Source organism: Silene latifolia, chromosome 1 (genome assembly GCF_048544455.1).
Source record: "Silene latifolia isolate original U9 population chromosome 1, ASM4854445v1, whole genome shotgun sequence".
NCBI lineage: Eukaryota > Viridiplantae > Streptophyta > Magnoliopsida > Caryophyllales > Caryophyllaceae > Silene > Silene latifolia.
The window spans coordinates 157,585,802-157,607,858 of record NC_133526.1 but is presented as its reverse complement, the minus strand read 5'-3'; positions in this window follow the sequence as shown (position 1 = coordinate 157,607,858).

Here is a 22,057-nt window from a genome sequence, read left to right as displayed (position 1 = left end):
GAAAATGGGTATTTAAACCCGGTTTGATTTGAAAAGGGTCGTTTAGACCGCATTTGTTGATTTGAAGAACTAGACTCGAATAATCATCATTATTTGATAATATTCGGTGTCGGGTTCGATTTGACAAACTTGACATGAAAAGTTTTGAAAATGATTATGGACTAATTGTTTTAAGTCCATTTTGAATATAATTAGTCGATACTCGTCATCGTACCCGGGTTAAAATTCGGCATGGTATGTAGAACCAAGGATGACTTTGTGTTGGTGACTAATATGTTTGTTTGAAAATGTAAAGAAATGAAATAAAAGGCTTTAAAATACCTTCTAAATGTCATTAACCAAATATTATCACCGAAACACGGATTTAACCGTCATGGTATGAAGAACAAAGGGTGAAAATGTTGGAATATGTGTCCTCCGACAATAATGCGATCACAACTGTTGTTCGTGATGATCACATGTTTAAGTCTCATTATAAAGAATACAATTGGGAAGTAATATTTTACTGTCAACTGGTCCACACATATCGGTAATGATTGGTGACTAGAGTTTGACATTACTGTCGTGAGACGGTGGTGACCAGTTGATCCCCTTAGGTCATACCTAAAGGATAACACACTTAATTGATCATTTAATTGATCGTATGACGATACGGGTTAATTAAATTACTTAAAATTGACGGACGATTTTGGAAGTATTATTTACGTGTCTCATTGAAATTTGATTAAATAAGATACGGTCTAAGTAATCGAATTGTTTCATTACTTAGATGAAATTATTGTTTAAGGAAACAATTGCAATTGGATGAATAAATTATTATAAATACAAGTTGTTGTGGTTTATAGTTGGTAAAATATTTTGGTACAAGTAATTGTGAATTACTAAGTCGATTTTTGTATATGACGTATTTTTATTAATACGTTGATTTTTAATATGTTAAAAATACATAACAATTTTATGTGACATGTGACATGTGACAAATTGACAAAAATAAAATGGAGTCCATTTTATATGTACCGAAATTAAGAGGAGGATTAGGCAAATATTGTGTTGATTATGTTAGTGGTAAACATAATCATTTCCTACTAAACATAGCCATGCAACACTACTTGCTTTTGTGAAGACCTCCTAGTGCATGCACTGGTCCCTTCTCTTCCCCCCTTACCCGGTTTTTTATGGAGCAAAGCCAAGGGTTTTTGCCTTATAATTTATCTTATACACTACATTAAACATTAGTGTATTAGCCAATTAATCATCATCTAAAATTAGAGTTTTAGAAAGATAAAAACTTCATTCTCCTCCTTTTCTCTTGACCGAAATAATAGAGAGACCAAATAATATTTTGGGTCATTTTTAAACAAAATTAGTATTATTCTAGTAATAATAATATTAGTTTTATTAAGTTGTTATCTTGGGTATAATACTTTTGGGAGGGATTCTCTTCTTGAATCCTTGTTCATCCAATTAAGGAAAGCTCAAGAACAAGAGAGTAGGATAACTCTCTTGTGCCCTTGATCCGAAAATATCAATGTAAGATGATGATTTCTTCTTTAATTATATTTTGTTTGCGTGCATAAGATCACCCTTTAATTTTATGACTAAATTAAAATTATAACATATATGAATATGTTGAGTAAAGAGATCTAGATTTCTAACAAGCGGTATCATGAGCCTTGGTTGTTTTCATGCAAATCGGTTATAATTTTTCCGAGTTATACGATTAACATATAAAACTTGTAAATTTGTGTTATTATGATATATCACGAAATAAATTTATGAATGTTAAATTTTCTGGTCCTAAAATGTTTTTAGGATATTTTGGTTAATTTATGGATTTTTATTGTTCATCTTATATAATAATGGCATTAAAAATATGATTTTATGATTAAAATGTCATTTTCGGACTAAAATTAGCTAAACTTCGAATTTTCCAGTGATTTTTGGATATGTTATCACATTTATTATTTTGAGATGACCTGTAAATTGTCATAATTTTTGGAGTTCTTATGCTCGAAATATGGATTTTTCATGATAAAAATCGAATTTAAATGAAAAATAGGATAATATGAGCTAAATTTTGAATCTGGTCATAGAAATTTAGTATGTTGTCACATGCAATTTTATAAGATGTGTGTAAAATAATAGGCTATATTGAAGTCTTTTTGCATGATTTATGAATTTTTGATGAAAAATAGCATAAATAGTGACTTAATTAGTGAATAATTGCTAAAACATACTCCCTGACTAAGGAAAAACGTCACATGTTGCATTTTATTATCTTTTTCAGATCTAAAATTGAATAGTTGGTGAATATAATTTTTCTCATGTTTTTATGATTTTTATTGATAAATCCTATAAACCGCAACATAGTTTTTCCGATACTTTTACGAAATTTTAACCTAAGTTTTTGAACATTATGAGTGTCATGGTATTTTTTCCAGAATGTTCATAAGTTTAAATTTCAAATTTTTGAATTTATTTGAAATTTTGTGATTTATTTGAAGTTTACAGCATTTTTATTGTAATTTTGGGTCCATTAATGAACAATTTTAAGAAATATGAGTTAATTATAGTCAAATAGTTAGTGAAGACTAATTTTGAGTCCTAAGAGGTTAGGGTAATTAACTTGTGCATAAATATGAATTTATGTAATTTTTGTGATTATAAAACGTTGAATCACGCAAATCCGTAAAAACCGTGTAATATACGATATTGGCTCCTTAAAGGCGATTTAGCATAAAATTGGGCATGTTCATACATATTATAATGCTGCATTTTATTTATGATTGTCATAATTTTACTTTATGTAATTTTTTGAATTATGTAATTTTTACTTAGTATGGCCTTAGTTTTTAATTGGTATTACCCGAAATGTATGGGAATATCGATTCGGTTGTAATTTATTGTGATCTCGTATCACCGTTTTGTAATTTAATAGATTTATTTTATTTTATTTTAATTACAAATGTATAATAGGAAATTATGTAATTTGTTATGTAATTTATTTATTCCGGAGATCCATCAATACGGATTCATTCAAGAAGGCGATACATAAAGACGGTGTTACCTCGAGATGCGTGCCATAACCGAAGTTCAAGGGACCAATGGAGTTGGTTTCCGAATATGTAATAGTTAATTAGATTTTCTATTTTAGGAAGGCCATACTAGGATTTATTTTTATGTTTTGCATTTTATTTATATGTTGCATGCATCGCTAAATCGCCATAACTAAAATATGCATTATCATTTAATCGAGTATATCGACCGTGTCAATTAGAATTATCGTAGTTCACCGCTTTAGTTCACTTAAAACGTGATAAATAATAAATTGACATGACCTCTCGCTAAAACAATCAAATGAGATATAGCCTTACCAAATAGTAGAAACCATGTTGTTACGTAGGGGAAATGGGTGATAAATGTCTATCCACCGAATTTATGTTAATGAGGGGTATTTCGGCACACCGTGCCCTAAGTTGATATGGGTTTGGATTATGGACACATTTATTCGAAATTTGGGTTGTACTCAACGAAAGTATTCACGACGATTTCCGGATGTGTTTCGGGCTAGAGATAAATATTAATGTAAATTTTATCGACCAAAAGTTCTAAAAGTAGAATCGATTAAAAGGTTAATCCACCGAGTTATGTTAACAAAGGGTATTTCGGCACACCGTGCCCTAAGTTAATATGAATTTTGGGTCTTGGAATCATTTATCTAGTTGGGTAGAGGTCACTAGAAAAATGCAATAAAACTTGTTTAAATTAATTTTTTTTACGAGTATTATTATTATTTGAAAACGACATATGTTTTATTCCTTTTATGTTTTGTTTTGTAGACCGCTCTTATTTCTCATAACAAATGGTAAATCCAAACACCAACGCCACACCTCTCACTAATACTTCATGGCTCCGATCCTTCATGGATCGATGTAAACTTGAAAAGAATGGGTCAAATTTCTCCGATTGGGATGCCCAACTCAAACTAACCGCCCAAGGTGACGACAAGCTTCGTTACCTTACCGAGGCCTCTCCACCCAAACCTAACACTAGGTCGACCGCCGCCACTAGGGAAGCATATGAGGCTTACCATAAGGAGTCCGCCGCAATGAAAAATTTGTTGATCTTTGCGATGGAGGCAGATCTCCAAAGGAGAGCCTTTAAAATGGGCACCGCTAATGAGATTTACTCCAAGCTTGTGACAATGTTTTCACAAACTCCGCGGATCGTCCAATATGAGGCGGCCGCGACATTCTTTGATCTCGACTTCAAAGAGGGCCAAAAGGTTAGCCCTCATGTGCTCAAATTAATGGAGCTAGTCGAGACCTTGAAAATTCAAAAGGTTGAAATCCCCAAAGAACTCATTGTAGATAGGATTCTACACTCCTTATCCAAAGTCAAGGCATATGTTCAATTCCGGGTGAATTTTAACATGCAAGACAAGGACGTGTCTCTTGAAGAATGTCAACCCACCTAAGGATGTCAACCCACCTAAGGATGTGCTTAACATTAGCACCAAAAGCAAGGGGAAGTTCAAGAAGAATGGGAAGAAGGGTAAGAAGCAAGCTCCCACTTTCACCAAAGCTAAGACTTATGAAGCTAGCACTTCCAAAATCAAGAAGGGTCCTCTTGATAAATGCCATTATTGTAAAGGTGTTGGACATTGGAAAAGAAATTGTTCCAAAAACCTTGGTGATATTAAGGTTGGAAAGATCACTCCAGTAGGTAAATCACTATCCTTTCTTTTATGTTTCTAATTCAACTATGGTATTGTGATACAAAGTTTTGATAATGTATCCCCTTTTTATTGTAAATAGGGCCTCCACCAAGCAAGGACAAGAGAAAAGAAAAGCAAGCTTGAGAAACCATCGAGAAGCTAGGAATAGCTTCCATGAAGCTTCGCTTTTTATTGTCTTATTTTAATTATGTTTTGGATTTTAGAACCTTTTGATTTCCGTGTTCGACATGGAAATGTATTTTGGATAATTGGTTGTATTTTGGATAATGGTGGCTTGGTTTGCAACCCAAGTCATCCGTTTTATCATTTTTATCCTTATTCTAAAATTCGTCTATACATGCTTGCTCATAGAAACATATGATTATTCAGTTAAAGTGATCTAATTAACAACTATAATGATGGGATTCATTATATGACCACAAGCTAAAGACTTGTGTATGATCATTTACAAAGTGAGATTGAGGAAAGTTAATCACCAAGTACACTTACAAAATCTAAAACAATTAGTCAACCTATGAGATAGTCCTCCTTATACTTCAAAAATCATTATTTGTGTCTCATATGCTATCTTTAAATCTCTAGTGTATTTATTCTAAAGATAGAGTGGGAGAAAAATGAGGACACAACATCAAAAGAAATTTTTGTACTTGTGTAAAGGAGATCTATGCAAGGGAGAATGATTTGAATTAAGGTATATCTATTTATATAGTATGCCCAATAGATGAGATCTATGGTCTCGAATAGATCTACGTGACAAAAGAGACCAAGTGAAGTAATCAAAAGAATCTTTTCTCAAGATAACTACACGAGGAGACCAAAAGAAAGTTTTGGAAGTAAAATGACTAATGTAAAGTCTTAACAAGAGCTTTGACTAGTTTATGATAAATTTTGACCAATAGTTTCAACATTGATATTTACTTAAGAGCCTAAATGAATCAAAGTAACATCCTAGAAAATAAACAAGATTTATGACTAGAGGTTCCAAGGATTGATATACCGATATCCTTAATAGCTAAGTTAAGTATTAACCACGCAAATGTCATTACTTAACCTCATTATGAATATGAATTGGTTAAACCTCCTTCCGAAAAGGGTATTTTGAAGGACGTGTATTAGATATTATTCATATTTAAATAATGACATTGCTACTCATCATTATGATATGAATGAGTTAGAGATTAAAATCTCTTTCCATAAGGATAAGATGAGACCACTTCAAAATACGTATTTTGAAAGGATATGATGGGAACATATATGGTTTTATCTTAATAACTTAGCAAAGCAATAAATTTCAATTCTTGAAATATCTCAATTGAGTAGTCAATTGCGAATCATGTGGAATTAAGTGGGAGTTGGAAATTATCATGTGAAGACATGGAATTTAGTGGGAGCAATCATCTTATAAAGCATATAACTCATTATTCATTGGGAATGACGAGCTAATACTATTCTTTCACAAAGAAGTATTTGAGTTTTCAATTCTGGATGAAAATGGACTATGATGAATCCGATTACATCAAGAGATGTTGGATAAGTATTGAGATATACACATCGAATCAACAAGAAACGTAGGTTATTCATGTAAATGAAAATGGAATTGCCATTAGCAGTCATGGTCGTTCATTGAACCTAAGAATGGTTGATCTCATGATTATTAGTAACTAATGTTTCCGCCATTAGAATAATCATGCGCATGTCTAATAATGAATCATATGCATAAGAGCATGATGATTCATTGGCAAGCCATAGAAGAAACGTCATGAATTCTCGAGGAGAATCCGATGAGCGATTTCAGTGTTTGACAAAATACTCTGTTATGTGTCAAGAGGTTGCACATATTAAAATTCGAACAACACGTTAGGATTTATGAAAATCCTAAGCCTTTCAAGCTAATAAGAGAAATAAAAGGTTTGGAAAAGTACTTAGTTGAATAAGAAGTTACTCAAAACTAATTTTTCCTATAATGCTAGGACTTGTGAGAAGTGCTAGGCTAATCATCTTGACAATTGTTGCAAGAGTCTACAAAAACATATACCTAGTGCATTGTATGTGGGTGGAGTACTTGACCAGTACAAGTTATATCATTCACCACAAATTCGTTCGTTATGTGATAATCGACAAGGAAGTTCTCTCAAGATAAAGAACCGAAACCGAGGTTGGGAACTTTGATGTGTACTTGGTATGGTTCATGCTATGAGAAGATAACATGAACGTAAAGGAAGATGCGATTATAAGAAGTTTGAACACATGGACACATGATATGTTAAACTTCTATTGCAATCAACTAGTGTTAATACACTTACGATGTGCATCACAAGGTTGTAATACGTATTGACCACCTGAATGTGATGTTGACATTTGTCGTTTGAGTTATTATTCACTCACCTTATACTTTGTTGTATCCAAACGGGTTGTATAGACAGTTGAACCCCGTTAAAGTAAACACGGATTAGCATTGTATTCGCCCATAGTTACTTACATGAGGTGACGTCTCGAAGTGACTAGAATGTGATGCGATTGATGGCAAGTTCAAGTGCCATAGAGTCATATGAGAATGACTAGTCGATCATATAGGCAGACTGTTAGGAACACTTTGTCGGGCCTTATGACCGCTTATAGAGTTCTGACAAATTTATATAGCCTGGTAGTGGCGAGAGCTACTATAGTATTCTAATGAGTCAATTCTTTTGACTAAATATTATTCGCCTAAGATGGCACAGTTTCAGAATAACTTTGATTTGTGTTACTACGACCTTCGTAAATGGGGTCAAATGGGCACATTTTGGGTTATGATGGCTGTGGCTGGTCGAAGGGAATGAGTGCGATAGGAATTGTCCACCCCTAGTCAGGGTTATAACAATATCTCAGGGCCGCTCGAGGAGTAATAAACTGGAAATGCGTCGCCACGCTCGGAATGTATCCATGGTGGATAAATCCGGTCAATCAGTTATTCTCCAGATCGAGGAAACCACTCTCGATATGATCACTTGCAAGTACGACCTGAAAGACACCTTGCATTGAGTGGGAAATAGTAATAGGACAAGAGAATTGGTGACGCACACTTGTCGAGGACAAGTGGGAGATTGTTGGAATATGTGTCCTCCGACAATAATGCGATCACAACTGTTGTTCATGATGATCACATGTTTAAGTCTCATTATAAAGAATACAATTGGGAAGTAATATTTTACTGTCAACTGGTCCACACATATCGGTAATGATTGGCTGACTAGAGTTTGACATTACTGTCGTGAGACGGTAGTGACCAGTTGATCCCCTTAGGTCATACCTAAAGGATAACACACTTAATTGATCATTTAATTGATCGTATGACGATACGGGTTAATTAAATTACTTCAAATTGACGGACGATTTTGGAAGTATTATTTACGTGTCTCATTGAAATTTGATTAAATAAGATACGATCTAAGTAATCGAATTGTTTCATTACTTAGATGAAATTATTGTTTAAGGAAACAATTGCAATTGGATGAATAAATTATTATAAATACAAGTTGTTGTGGTTTATAATTGGTAAAATATTTTGGTACAAGTAATTGTGAATTACTAAGTCGATTTTTGTATATGGCGTATTTTTATTAATACGTTGATTTTTAATATGTTAAAAATACATAACAATTTTATGTGACATGTGACATGTGACAAATTGACAAAAATAAAATGGAGTCCATTTTATATGTACCGAAATTAAGAGGAGGATTAGTGTAGACACCTCGTTTCTGCACCTCCCGCAAACCACCCGGTGATGATTGGGCCGCATGTTTGATTCGCGGAGCGATTTGTGACAGTTCGTAAGATTATCGTCAAGTGTTTGCTCAAATATTAATGTCAACCTCTTAGTTGTCATCTACGTCCTGATACGGTCGTTTTGGCAGTAATTAGAGTACATTCGGAGTCCGGGTCAAAAACCGTCTCCATTTTTTCGATAATGTTAAATCCCGAGTCGGAATGTTCGGAATGTTCGGATATTTCTATTCCATATTTCATAAATTTTATCTTTTGGCAAATAATATCCCGTAATATTCATAAGATAATCGAATTATTTCCGTCCTACCATAACTCAAACACGGAAATCTTTCTTGACGGAGGAAACCTCACGGGAATAGACGCAGCAGTCTTTGCGCCTCTTCCAAGAGACGCAGTGGCTGCTGCGCCTTTTCCCAGGCCCTTCTTTGCATGATTTACGTATCCTTTTTCATATCTTTCCGAGATTCACTTCCAAAGAGTCTCCGAAACCCTATTCCTTCACGTGATTAGTATAAATAGGAGCCTTCGTTCCTCATATTTCTCACGCGAGTGTCCGCCCTTCTCTTCTCCCTTTGCATTCTAGACTTCGTTCTTACTAATTGGCGCCTACGTGCTTGGACTTCCGACCACGTAAGCTCGGATCTTTCCGGGTACCAGCCTCTCCGTTGCATGACCGACCAATTTGACCAACTACACTCAATCAACTTTAATTAATCAATCGTTTTCCTCTTACGAGGGCACTCTCTTTGCATTCGCGTCGAGCATTCACTAGTCGATATCTTAGTCCATCTCGTTCCGTCAACATGTAAGTCTGAGGGTGTATAATCCTTCTTTATTCATTGTATTTTTACTTTTCGTATCATCATTGTAAGATTTATGTCGAAAATACCGTTAAAATCGATTTCTAAAACCCTTTGTTAAAACCTGTTTTTGCGGATTTCCAGTAGACAGACGTCGAGAAAAGACGCAGCAACTGCTGCGCCTCTTCGAAGGAGCGCAGTTCCTGCTGCACCTCTTCGTGAGGCTGCCGCAGTTCCTGCTTCTTTTCTTCTTCCTCGTCCTCTGCAATTCGTTTTGCTATTTGCTCGTCCGTTAATTCTTTGATATAATCGTCACTGATAATTCACATGTATATTGTATCATATTAATCATCATCATTAACTTGTTTTAATCATCATAAGTCCGACTTAAATCCTAAATAATCCAATATTTACGGGTTTTCGTCATTAAATTCAAACCCGGATTTCAGAGATTCAATTTGTTCATATTGGGTTTCTGGGATTCGTCATTGATATAGTTTTCGTTTGTTTATTCACATGTTTGTCGTATATTCGTTGTATATTCATCATGTTTAGACTAGTTAATTTATTTCAACGGAGGACTCATTCATTAACATCTCCTCATCATGTAACTAATTCGTTTAATTCCATCTCATTCATGTTTATCGCTTTTATGACCATCGTTCACATATAATTAATCTGTTAATCACTTTCATCCGAGTAAATATTATCAATCAATCATCAAATTTACCAATCGACATTAACGACTTGCAGTTCCGGCTTCACAGCCAGAACTCACCCTTGGAACAGACGCAAAGAATCGCGCGCCTCTTCCAGGGCGCGATCTCTTGCGCTGTTCGAGATGAGTTCTGTCCCTGAACTCCGTTTCTGCCTTGACCTAGTTTGTTTAGTTTATGTATTAATTAACTATTATCCGTAATATCACTAACTTCTGTTCGTTTACTTCATTTATTTTATTCTTTTATTCTTTTATTCCTTTTTCTCAAATTATCCGTTTTAGAGGTATTTTCGACATAAATCGCCCATTCCAATGTAATTAATGTAATTTTTATTATTGTATTTATAGTTATTGTATTTCTTTTGTTGTTTGTATGTTTTCACATGTAAATCAACATTAAATTCCAACTTCGACCCAATTGTTTGCTAATTATGTGTCAACCGACTTAGTTAAATTCTCACATGCTAGGATTAATCTATGGATGTTGCATTGCATGCATATAGCCGACGATATATCAAGTACGAATAAACTCCCTAATCATTAGTAGAGGCCGCTATCGAGGCGGGCGGGATTAGGTGTTCGATCAAAAGAGCTTCCTAATACGTACCCTCACCCCTTACTCCAGATCTCCGTGAGCACCCGTGTTCATTGGCATCTACGAGAGTCATTCTAGACATAGAATGCTAAGGGTAACGATTGCTTAGTGTTCATGTCTCTACTTTGTGTCTAGACATGACACGAGGCATTCGAACGGTTCCAATTTCCCATAAAAATTGGTGGCGACTCCATACAAAAATGCAAACGCTTGTCCCGTTTCTCGCCAAGCGCCCCCGTGGGCGGCCCGCTGTCCACAGTTTGGCGACTCCGCTGGGGATAATACACTTACGTGTAGCAAGGGTGAAACTTGAACAAGGTTAGGGAATAAATTTGTACAAGACAATTGTCGGTTTTCATAACTCGATCTTCCTAGATCGTTTATTCGGCCTTCCTAGGCCCAACCTAACCCATTCGACCAATCGTCCCGCCTAAACGGTCCTAATTCTTATTTGGGCCTAAGGATGGATAGCGATTGACGTCATCCATACCATGATGCTTACTCTTGTTTGTATCAAGGGCCTTCACTACTTGAGGAAATGGACTAGGAATCGGCCTTACTCTTGTTTGGCACGAGCCTCTCCACAGACTTCGGGTTTGATGGTTCGGTATGGCAACCCACCCTTTAAACCAAAACCCTTCTAAATGCACTCAGCATCCCGTTATAATGCTTGTATAAATGTGTAAACCTTACGTGATCACCACTTCTAAACAAAACCATGACGAATTTTCAAAAAAATCAAAATCCTTATTTTCAAACAAGAATTTCGAAAATAGGCCTTCAATTAGCGCAAAATACGGTCAAAGCTCTGTCCGTTTGTCGCGTCAAAATTCGGGCCATAAGCCCATTTCAAAACCTCACTTCGAGTCCACTCCTACAACTACACTACAGTTGACTAGGACACACATTTTCAAAGACCTTGTCTTTCTTCAAAACTCACTCAACACAAGTGGCACACACCCACTTCACGAGTCAAAACTTTTCCTCTTTTAGAAAGTGTGATAGAATGGTCGATCGTGTTTTGATTCGTCGCCGATCTCTTATCCAGTTTCCAAGATGCCTGGGTCAAGTGATGAAACAAACCTCCAGCAAATTCAAGAGAGTAGTGATCGAATCCTAGCCGCGCTAGCCCAAATGCAAATCACTCAAGATTAAACCTATGACCGCCTTGAACTTATCGAAGGCCGTATCTTTGATGTAGAGGGAAGGTTGCCTCCCCTTAAAGGTGAAGTACTACAATTTTCCGATGACGAGTCTAAAGATGAGAATCCCATCATAGGGACAACCGCAGCCGAGAAGAGACTCCAATACCTAGAGGAGCAATTGATGTACCTTAAGGGGGATGACATTTATAGGGAAAACAATCGCAAGTATGAAGCCGTCAATTCCAAATTACCAACTAACTTTAGCATGACGGATATCCCTAAGTTTAAAGGACATGAGAACCCTTTGAACCACATCCGCGCCTTCAAAGATTACATGTCTATCAAAGGCATCAAACCCGAGATGTTCTTAAGGATCTTTCCTTCATCTCTTGACACCATCCCAAAGCAATGGTTCTACACTTTAGATCACAAAAAGGTCGCTACTTGGGAGGACGCCGCAATCGAGTTCTCGAAACAATATGCGGATAATGCCGAGATCCAAGTCAACATGCGTACTCTAGAGGTTCTTACCCAAAATGACAAAGAAGGATTCACCGACTTCCTAAGTAGGTGGAGGAAGACTAGTACTCAACTAGTTGAACGCCCGGATGAGGCTACTCTCGTGGAAAAGTTCGTGGATAATCTCAAACCCATATATGCCAGTCATTTGAGATATCAAAACATCAAAACTTTCAAGGACTTAACCGTATTAGGGACACGAATTGAAGATGACATCCGTAAAGGACTCTTGTCCAAAACGGTAGGTAGAGGATATCAAGGGTCCACAAGTCGTTCATACGGCTCTACTAGCAAGACCGATGAGGTTAACCTTCTCGAGCCATCCAAGAAAACTACCCCACCAAGGAAGTTCACAAACCTTGGGGATACGTACTCCAACGCTCTAAAAAGGCTAATGAAACAAGGTAAACTCCAACCCATTGGACCCACTCCCGAACCCGAAAAGAAATCCAAGTTTTGGGATGAAAATTCATACTGTGAATACCATAGGGGCAAAGGGCACGACACAGAAAAATGCTACAAGTTGAAACACGTGCTTCAAGACATGATCGAAGATGGTCGACTTCCAATTCCACCAGGAGGTAAGCCCAACAACACTCAGAATCCTCTTGGAGTTCTAGTGATTACAAGTGACGAATCTACCTTAGATTGCTCACACCTCATTTCTCCCACCGAAAATGAAATTCATGCAATTGAGAAAGAAAGGCTCTACTCTACTATCTCCCCTACCATTTCCGACTTCATCACATGGGCAAGGAGTGTAGATAGATAAGTGTGGGAACTAGAAAACGTGGTAACGACCTTGCGCAATCCCAACGCAATACCTAAAGAACGCATACCATTGATCTTCTCTCAAAATGCCACTATGCAAGAAGTAGTCACCGTGGTTGATAAACTAGTCGATCAAATCATACGACTAGAAAGTGATATCATGAGAATGAAGGAACTAGCTACAGTCAATGGGGTTTGGGCCGATGATGATGAAGATGAATATCTCATTGAAAACTCCTTAGTCAAGGAAAAAGTCCAAAATGGTGAAGACCAAGATGTGGATCACCTAACTCGTTCGGGTCGCCCATATCAAAGCACTACTCAAAACGGTCCAACCAACGTCATCACACCAAATGACAACGAAGATGACCCCACTGATCATTTGCTCAAGCAATTACAGAAGACCAAGGCTGATCTTTCAGTCTGGCAACTAGTGGCAAGCTCATTTCCGCATCGCCAAGCTTTACTGCAAGCTTTGGCCAAATTGAATGTAGCACATAACTCCACTCCTGAAGATGTAGTCAACTTGGTCTTCCAAGAATCACCGAGGCTAAGTAATCCTATTACTTTCTCAGATGAAGACTTGCCACTTTTTGGCGCTAGTCACAACCTAGCTCTATACATCACTGTCATTTGTCTAAAGAAGAATGTGCCAATGACTTTGGTAGATGATGGCTCCGCGGTCAACGTCATACCCCTCAAAACGGCATACAAACTAGGCATGAAGGAGTCGGATTGGACTCCTACAAATCAAGGTGTACGTGCATATGACGGTACACGACGGAAAGTGGTTGGACTTGCTAACCTAACCATAGCCACGGGACCAATCGAACGGAAGGTTAACTTTCAAATAGTGGACATCGAAGCTTCATTCAACATACTTCTGGGAAGGCCTTGGATTCATGCTTCCAAAGCGGTAACATCCACCCTTCATCAAAAGATCAAGATCCCACTAAATGGCAAAGTAGTGACGATCACTTCGTCACCCATCAAGGCAATAATCGAGAAGCAATCAAACAATCAAGTCCTTGCGGATCCCATATACGAACTGGGGGGTTTCCAAAGTGTGAATGTCATAGAAAGTGAGTTGGCACCCTTATACTATAATCCCTACTCCAACTTGGTGGTCAACCACATACTCAAATCTCAGGGATACTTCCCTGGAATGCCTTTGAACCCAATTCGGAAGAACACCTTCGCACCATACAAGGAAGGCAACTCGACAAGGATACCACTTGGACAAGGGTACAAACCCACAAAAGAAGAAGTTCTCGAAATGCTTGCCCAAGTCCAAAATCGCAAGCACGTGGGAGTCCAAATGAGACCATATCTCCCCACTCTAAATGGGTACTTTATTCAAGAAGGAAGTTCAGAGCTCTTCCACGGATTTCCCGAGCCTTGGCACTATCTTGAGAGGAAGTTAGCCGGAATCGAGATCTTTCACGATTGCTACTTCATTCCTCCCGAAACGGTTCCTACCGTCAAAACCCGTCAAGCACCTTGCTTCGACGAACAAGCTGTTAGCCTATTGTTTGGAGAGGACCGATTCATTAGGGCCGCGCAGGATGAGATCATTACTATGGTACTTCAGGACGATCGCTTCAACCCCACCGCGTTGATCACAGAAATCGACACAAAGCAGCAGAAAGGATGGAGAAAATCTATCAAATGGACCAACAACCAAGGAAGACTCTTCAAGCTCACTACTGGAGAAGGAGAGATGTTCAAAGGAGAACCAGAAGACGACGAGTTCGAGTCGGAGTCGGAGTCGGAGTCAGAGTCAGAGTCTAGAGGAGTCATTAGAGAATCTACTCCTGTTGTCATCCCCACTCCCTTCGTTTCTCCTAGCTTAGCCTCGAGTAGTCACGGTAGTTCGGGAAATGTCCCAACTACTGTCCCTTTGCCGCCACTGACCATGGATCAGTTGGCTTCTTTGTTTCAACTTTACTCAAACCTTAATATGAATAAATCAGGTTCTGCTTACTCTCCGTGTTCTTTCGAGTGCAATTGCTTTTTATGATGATACCGAGGATGACCAAGACCCGGACTTGACCGAAATACCTCCTTACGTAGCCAAAGAAATATTACAAGAAGGGGAAGGGGAAGGGGGACCAAAGTAATAGAAGATACCGAACCCATCAACGTAGGAACCGAATTAGAACCCAAATAACTTAGGATAGGGACTACCTTGAGCTCTACCGAAAGGGCCGATTTCATAGACCTCCTAAATGAATTCAAAGACGTTTTCGCTCGGTCCTACAAAGACATGCCAGGGATCGACAGGGATATCGCCGAACATAGAATTCCGATTAAGCCAGGTTTCAAACCTGTAAAACAGAAGCTTCGACGAATGAGAACAGAATGGGCTCTAAAGATTAAGGAAGAAGTGGATAAACAATTCAAAGCCGGGTTCATCAAAGTTTCCGAGTATTCGATTTGGGTAGCTAACATAGTACTGTGCCCAAAAGGACGGGAGAATCCGTGTTTGTGTTGACTTCAGGGACTTGAACAAAGCGAGTCCGAAAGATGACTTCCCTCTACCTCACATTGACATATTGGTGGACAATACTGCAGACCACGCATTACTATCCTTCATGGATGGATATGCGGGTTATAACCAAATCAAGATGGTCATGGAAGATATGCACAAGACCGCATTCGTCACCCAATGGGGAACATATTGCTACACAGTGATGCCATTCGGATTGATTAACGCCGGAGCTACATACCAACGCACCGCAACTACACTCCTACATGACATGATGCACAAAGAAGTTGAGGTATATGTAGATGACATGATCGTCAAATCCAAGGAAAGAGAGGGACATATTGCAAACCTTCGCAAGTTCTTCGCGAGGCTACGAAAGTACAACATGAGACTCAATCCTCAGAAATGCACATTCGGGGTAACATCCGGAAAACTCCTGGGATATGTCGTTAGCCAACGCGTTATAGAAATAGATCCCTCAAAAATCAAAGCCCTGATCGAAATGCCACAACCTCAAACAGAAAAAGAAGTCAGAGGATTCCTGGGAAAAGTACAATACATAAGTCGATTCATATCGAAAATCACGATGATTTGTGAGCCTATCTTCAAGAAACTCAAGAAAACAGACCACACCATGTGGGATGATGATTGTCAAAAGGCGTTTGACCGAATCAAGGAGATATTAGCTAAACCACCAGTGCTCATGCCACCGCAACGAGATCAACCTCTTGGTTTATATCTCACAGTAACTGAAACCGCCATGGGTGCCATGCTAGCTCAAACTGTAGGAAGCGAAGAAAGAGCTATTTACTATCTAAGTAAGAAGTTCTTGGAATATGAGTGCAAATACTCGCAACTCGAAAAGACATGCCTCGCTCTTGTGTGGGCAACGAAGAAGCTACGTCATTACATGCTTAGCTACTCCGTCAAAATATATTCCAAAATGGATCCAGTCAAATACCTCTTCGAGAAACCCGTCCTCAACGGACGTCTGGCAAGATGGACTCTGATGCTCTCAGAATTCGACCTCAAATATGTCCCACTGAAAGTCATAAAAGGTCGCGCCGTCGCCGAATTCTTCGCAGAAAATCCCATCAACGACGCACAAACCATAGATACTTGGTCATTTCCCGACGAGGATATACTTCAAACAGACGTAGACTCCTGGGATCTATACTTTGATGGGGCATCAAATTTAAGAGGATTCGTAATAGGAGTGTTGCTCATTTCTCCTGAAGGTGAGCATACACCGATTGCTGTCAAACTCGACTTCGAGGTGACAAACAACGCTGCAGAGTATGAAGCTTGTCTCATTGGACTACAAGCGGCAGTAAGCTTAGGTATCAAAAACCTCCGAGTACATGGGGATTCATCACTGATCATCAACCAAGTTACAGGATCCTGGAAAATCCGAAGCGAAAGCCTCGCACCCTATCAAGCTAGGATAGACCAAGTCGCTCAATTCTTTGATCACGTAACATACCTACACCTACCTCGGGAGGAAAATCAATTTGCAGACGCTCTTGCGAAACTTGCATCTCTAATAAATATGCCAGATCACATGATAGACATGCCCTTGTGTATCGAACGACGGTCAGAGCCGGCTTATGTCCATCAAATCACCGATGAAGAAAAATCGCACAGGAACCCTGGTTCCAAGCAATCCTGAATTTCAAGCTTAATGGTACCTATCCACCAGATATGGACAATAGGGGACAACGTGCTATACGCCTATTAGCTTCCCAATACATTCTGATGCAAGGAGAATTATACAAGAGAACACCTCTTGGTGTAGTCCTACGTTGCCTTGATCATTCACAGGCGCGAAAGGTGATGGAAGAAGTCCACGACGGGGAATGCGGTCCTCACATGAGTGGGCCTATGATGGCAAAGAAAATCACACGTTTGGGATATTATTGGACCACAATGGAATCTGATTGCATCAAATACGTGAGACATTGCCACAATTGTCAAATCTTCGGGAATGTGCAACATGTCCCTCCTTCATTGCTCTATACGATGACATCTCCTTGGCCATTCTCTGCATGGGGAATTGACATAATCGGAAAGATAACCCCAGCCGGAACAGGAGGTCACTGTTTCATTCTAGTAGCAATCGACTACTTCACCAAGTGGGTAGAAGCGACTTCCTACACTAGTCTTACGGCTAAAAATGTGGCAAAGTTCATACAAAACAATATCATCTGTCGATATGGTTGCCCAAATGAGATCATCAGCGATAATGGGTCGCACTTCCAAGCTGAAACCGAGCAATTGCTAGCCAAATATAAGATTAAGCATCACCACTCTTCGCCCTATAGACCACAAACTAACGGCGCGGTAGAGGCGGCAAACAAGAACGTTGTCACAATTCTCAAGAAAATGACTGACAACTATAGAGATTGGCCAATCAAGATACCCTTTGCTTTGTGGGGGTACCGTACATCTGTTAGAACGCCCACTGGGGCTACTCCTTTCTATTTGACCTACGGCATGGAAGCCGTACAACCAAATCAGTGGAAATACCATCCTTGCGTATTCTACTCGAAAGTCAAATCCCTGAAGCCGATTGGAAGAGGGATAGATATGAAGAACTCATCCTCCTGGATGAACGTAGGCTACGCGCCTTACATAATGTCCAAACATATCAAGCACGTATCAAACGAGCTTTCAACAAAAGGGTTAGGCCAAGAAACATCAAAGAAGGAGACTTAGTACTCAAATCGGTTAGAGCTCTTTTACCTGTCGACCCGAGGGGAAAATTCAAACCTAATTGGGCCCGACCATATCTAGTCAAATCCATACTCCCAGGGGGTGCGGTTAGAATCACAGACCTAGATGGGAATGAGTTTTCAAATCCCACAAACCTTGACCAACTGAAACGATACTATGCCTAGAATAGGACAAAAACGCGCCTCGCGTAAACCCATGTGTCGCTCTTGTGGCACTAAATAAACGGCCCCTAGCCAAGCTGAAATAAGCTAAGTGTCACCATGCTCTTGCATTTTGACAAGATTGTCATCCTCATATCATCAAATAAACTAAATTCGCACCTTGAGAACAAGCAAAAGCTCATGCTTATTTTCTATGTTCATTACAAGCTCTTGCTTAGAACAATTATTCTTTTACATTTACTCGAACTACGCGCAAGGGTTTGATTTCGCTTTTTTTAAGTGAATACGTAGGCAATCCTTCACGGGATTCAACCCATCATATCTAAAATGTAAATAGAAGGACATTTGCATTGGATTTGAAATTCGACAAGAATAATAAAAGAAAATCACACCGGTTTCATAACCATTCAACCTTTTTTATTCCATTCGTTTTCCAATAATAATAGTACGTTACATAATAAAAATAGAATAGGCTAGGATTCTAAAAATCCCTCCTTTTTATTAACAATAATAATAATAATCAAATAATAAATAAGGACTCGGGCTATTCCTCCATCTTCCCCTTGCCCTTGTCATTCTTGTCATATTTCTTGTCACGACCTTGAGCCGGACACTCTTGCACCACTTCAGACCTAATCACCAACGGTCTTTCTCGAGGCCTGACTCTTCCATTCTTGCCAACCACCATTTCCGCAACAGGAGTAGTCTTTGATTTCTTCGAAGGATGAATGACCTGAAATCCAGCTTCTTCTTCTCCCTCTGTCAGATGCTTCTCCTTCTCTTTCTCTCCCTCGCGTACCTTGTAGTCAACAGGCTCGCGTTTCCTCAGTCTTTCGCGTTCTTCCGAAGTTGCAGCCTTTCTCCACCTCAGATAGGAATCCGACACCCACAAAGCATTGGCGGAGAAGCTCAAGAACCACATGTTTCTTTGGGCCCATTTAATGGCCCACTCTCTTCGGCTCTCGGTGGTAAGCGCTACAGCAGTCTTCGGAACGGTATCAAGCCTCGGGATAGTCTGCTTCAGCCCAACTTGCCTCATCAATCTTTCCGGAAAGATGCATACCATGAACTCCAATCCCGGAATGTGCACGGACCTAGTGGGATCCAAAGAAGACACTCCAGTGACGGACTTGAGGTGCCACCACGGTACGACCCACCTAATCAACGGGCCATCATCATTCTTCAGCTTGTTCTTCCAATAGTCGCAGACCCGAGTGAAGTCCACCATGTACAGCCGCGTCCTCATCGCAATCATACGGGAATGATAGGAAAGTGCATGAACTGGGGGCTCGAGCAGTCGGAGCCCGTTCCATAAGCCAAACCTACCAAAAGCAGGTATTAGACACCAAACAACAAAAGAAAAAAAAACGAAAAAAAAAAGAAAACGAAAAAAAAAGAATGAAAAAAAAAAGAAAAGAAAAGGTGTCTTTTACCTGTAAGATAACGGGACTCCCCAAAAGTGGCAGATCGCGGTTGGATTTCCTATTATCCAAACCCAAGATAATCTCCCCTAAGCATAAACAAGCTGGGCTCCTGCGCAGCTCCATTTGCTCGATAAGACCCAAAAGACGGGGATCACCTCGCAAATCTTCATCAACGTGTCCGTGGAAGATTCCGCGTTTGGATCTTTCCTAATTCTATAACGAATAATTTCCTATTCCTACGGGATTTTATTTTGGTAAATACGAGTAGTTTACCATGTTTCAAGTTTCCTAAATTCGCGGGCACGCATTTCGAGGCAACGTCGACACCTTCGCCATTTTCATTGCACTTAATTCTTCTTTTTATTATTATTTTAATTCATTTATGTATTCTTAGGAAATAAATTTCATTCTTTTCATTTTTAGGAAGTAAATTTCATTTTTAGGAAATAATTTTCTTTTGTTTTCATTTTTAACGAATTTCAACATTTTCATTTCTACACTTGTAGATTTCTCTTTTTCTTTTTTTTTTTAGGGGGTAACCCTCCCTACCGTCCGGTCATTTCCGGCAAATTTTTTGCATTTTTGTGTCCTTTTGAGTCTCATTTTTGCGCTAATTAAGACCACATGTGTATAAAATGTATGTTTTGGTGAGATTTCCATGTAAATTTCGGCAGCATGACGGCGTAAACCGTTGTCTACCAAACCTGTTCAAGAACTAACTGCGCAGTACAAGCAACACAACCAAAGAAAGCAAAGGCACTCAGGCCATCATATATACAAATGTACAAGCAAACTGGGGGCTTGCGCCCCGAACAAAGTCCAAATGTACAAGCAAACCGGGGGCTTGCGCCCCAAACAAGTCCAAAAACGTTCAAAATCAGATGTCCAAATGCACAAAACTACACAAAACTACTGCTGGACACCCTCCAACTCAGCAACCCTCGCCGTAAGAGCGGCATTCTCGGCATCCCGAAACTCGAGCTCCCTCAGCAGGCGAGCCGTCTCCTCCCGAGACTGGGTCAACTCTCGCTCCAGCTCGCGGTCACCCTGTAAACAAGAAATTGGCTCATGTCAATCAACTCAAACAAAACTGAAAATCAAAAATCAAAAGAAATCAAATGAGGTTCATACCTGACGACCTCGACCACCGACGAGTGCCTCGATGGCAGTAGCTCGTAGCCGGTTGGCCACCCTCCATAGCGCCACGAACCGAGATGGCGCGACCTGCATTTCAAAAGAAATTCTCAGTAAAGTGAACAAGTTCAATCAAATGTGTTCTTACACGAAAGGTATATAAGCTGGAGGCTCACCCTCCGAATCAGATGCTGCCAGTCGTCTAGGCCAGCATCCGTCACAGCTACGTCAAAGTCACGCAACTCGGAGATCGTCGTCCTCCCAGTCGCGTCGGTGTACTCAAGGGTCTCGGGGTACACTGGGGGCTCAATGCCCGCCGCCTCAACCTCCTGCAAGGACAAATAGTTCTCATTAATCGATGATCCTTCGTCGTAATTCTCAAAATCAAATCAAAGAAAAGTAAAGGATACTCACCACTACTGGCCAGTACGCCAACCTCCCGTAAAGGAACGCCGAGTAGTCCTCGCCAGGGAGAAGAAGGTCGTCGCCACTGGCACCAGCCAGGTCCGCCTCCCTCTCAGCCTCGGTAGGCTCCCTGAACATCGTCCTCGGAGGATCAATGGGAACCGTCAACGCACCTCGAGAGCACTGACGAGCCAAACGCTCGCCCAGATACCACACAGGACCCATCGACGTCCACAACAGCAGCCGACCCGGGCTCCTAGGTCGAAGGACCTCAGCAACAAAAGGAGGCGCTCCAGCGTACTCCGCCCAAGGTCTGGGCACCCACTGCGACAAGATAAAGCAAAGATCATTTCTATGATCAAGTGAAGGCAAAGGATAAGAAATATAAATACGAGTGGGATACTCATTTGCTCGGTGAAGGGCGTTCACATCCCGTAGGTAGACATTGTGAGAAGAGCGCTTGCTCTTCGTCCGGCACATCACCCAATCCCTCACCACGGGATAGGCCTTCTCCAACGGCTCCGTCCTCTTGGGCGCGAGACTCGGGAAGTAAGAGTACACCCATGCCTGTAAAACAGAATAATCAATGACAATCTTTCGTGATTCGATAAAGAAAGGAATTTACTTTGGTCTAAAGGAAGGTTCATACCTCCAACAA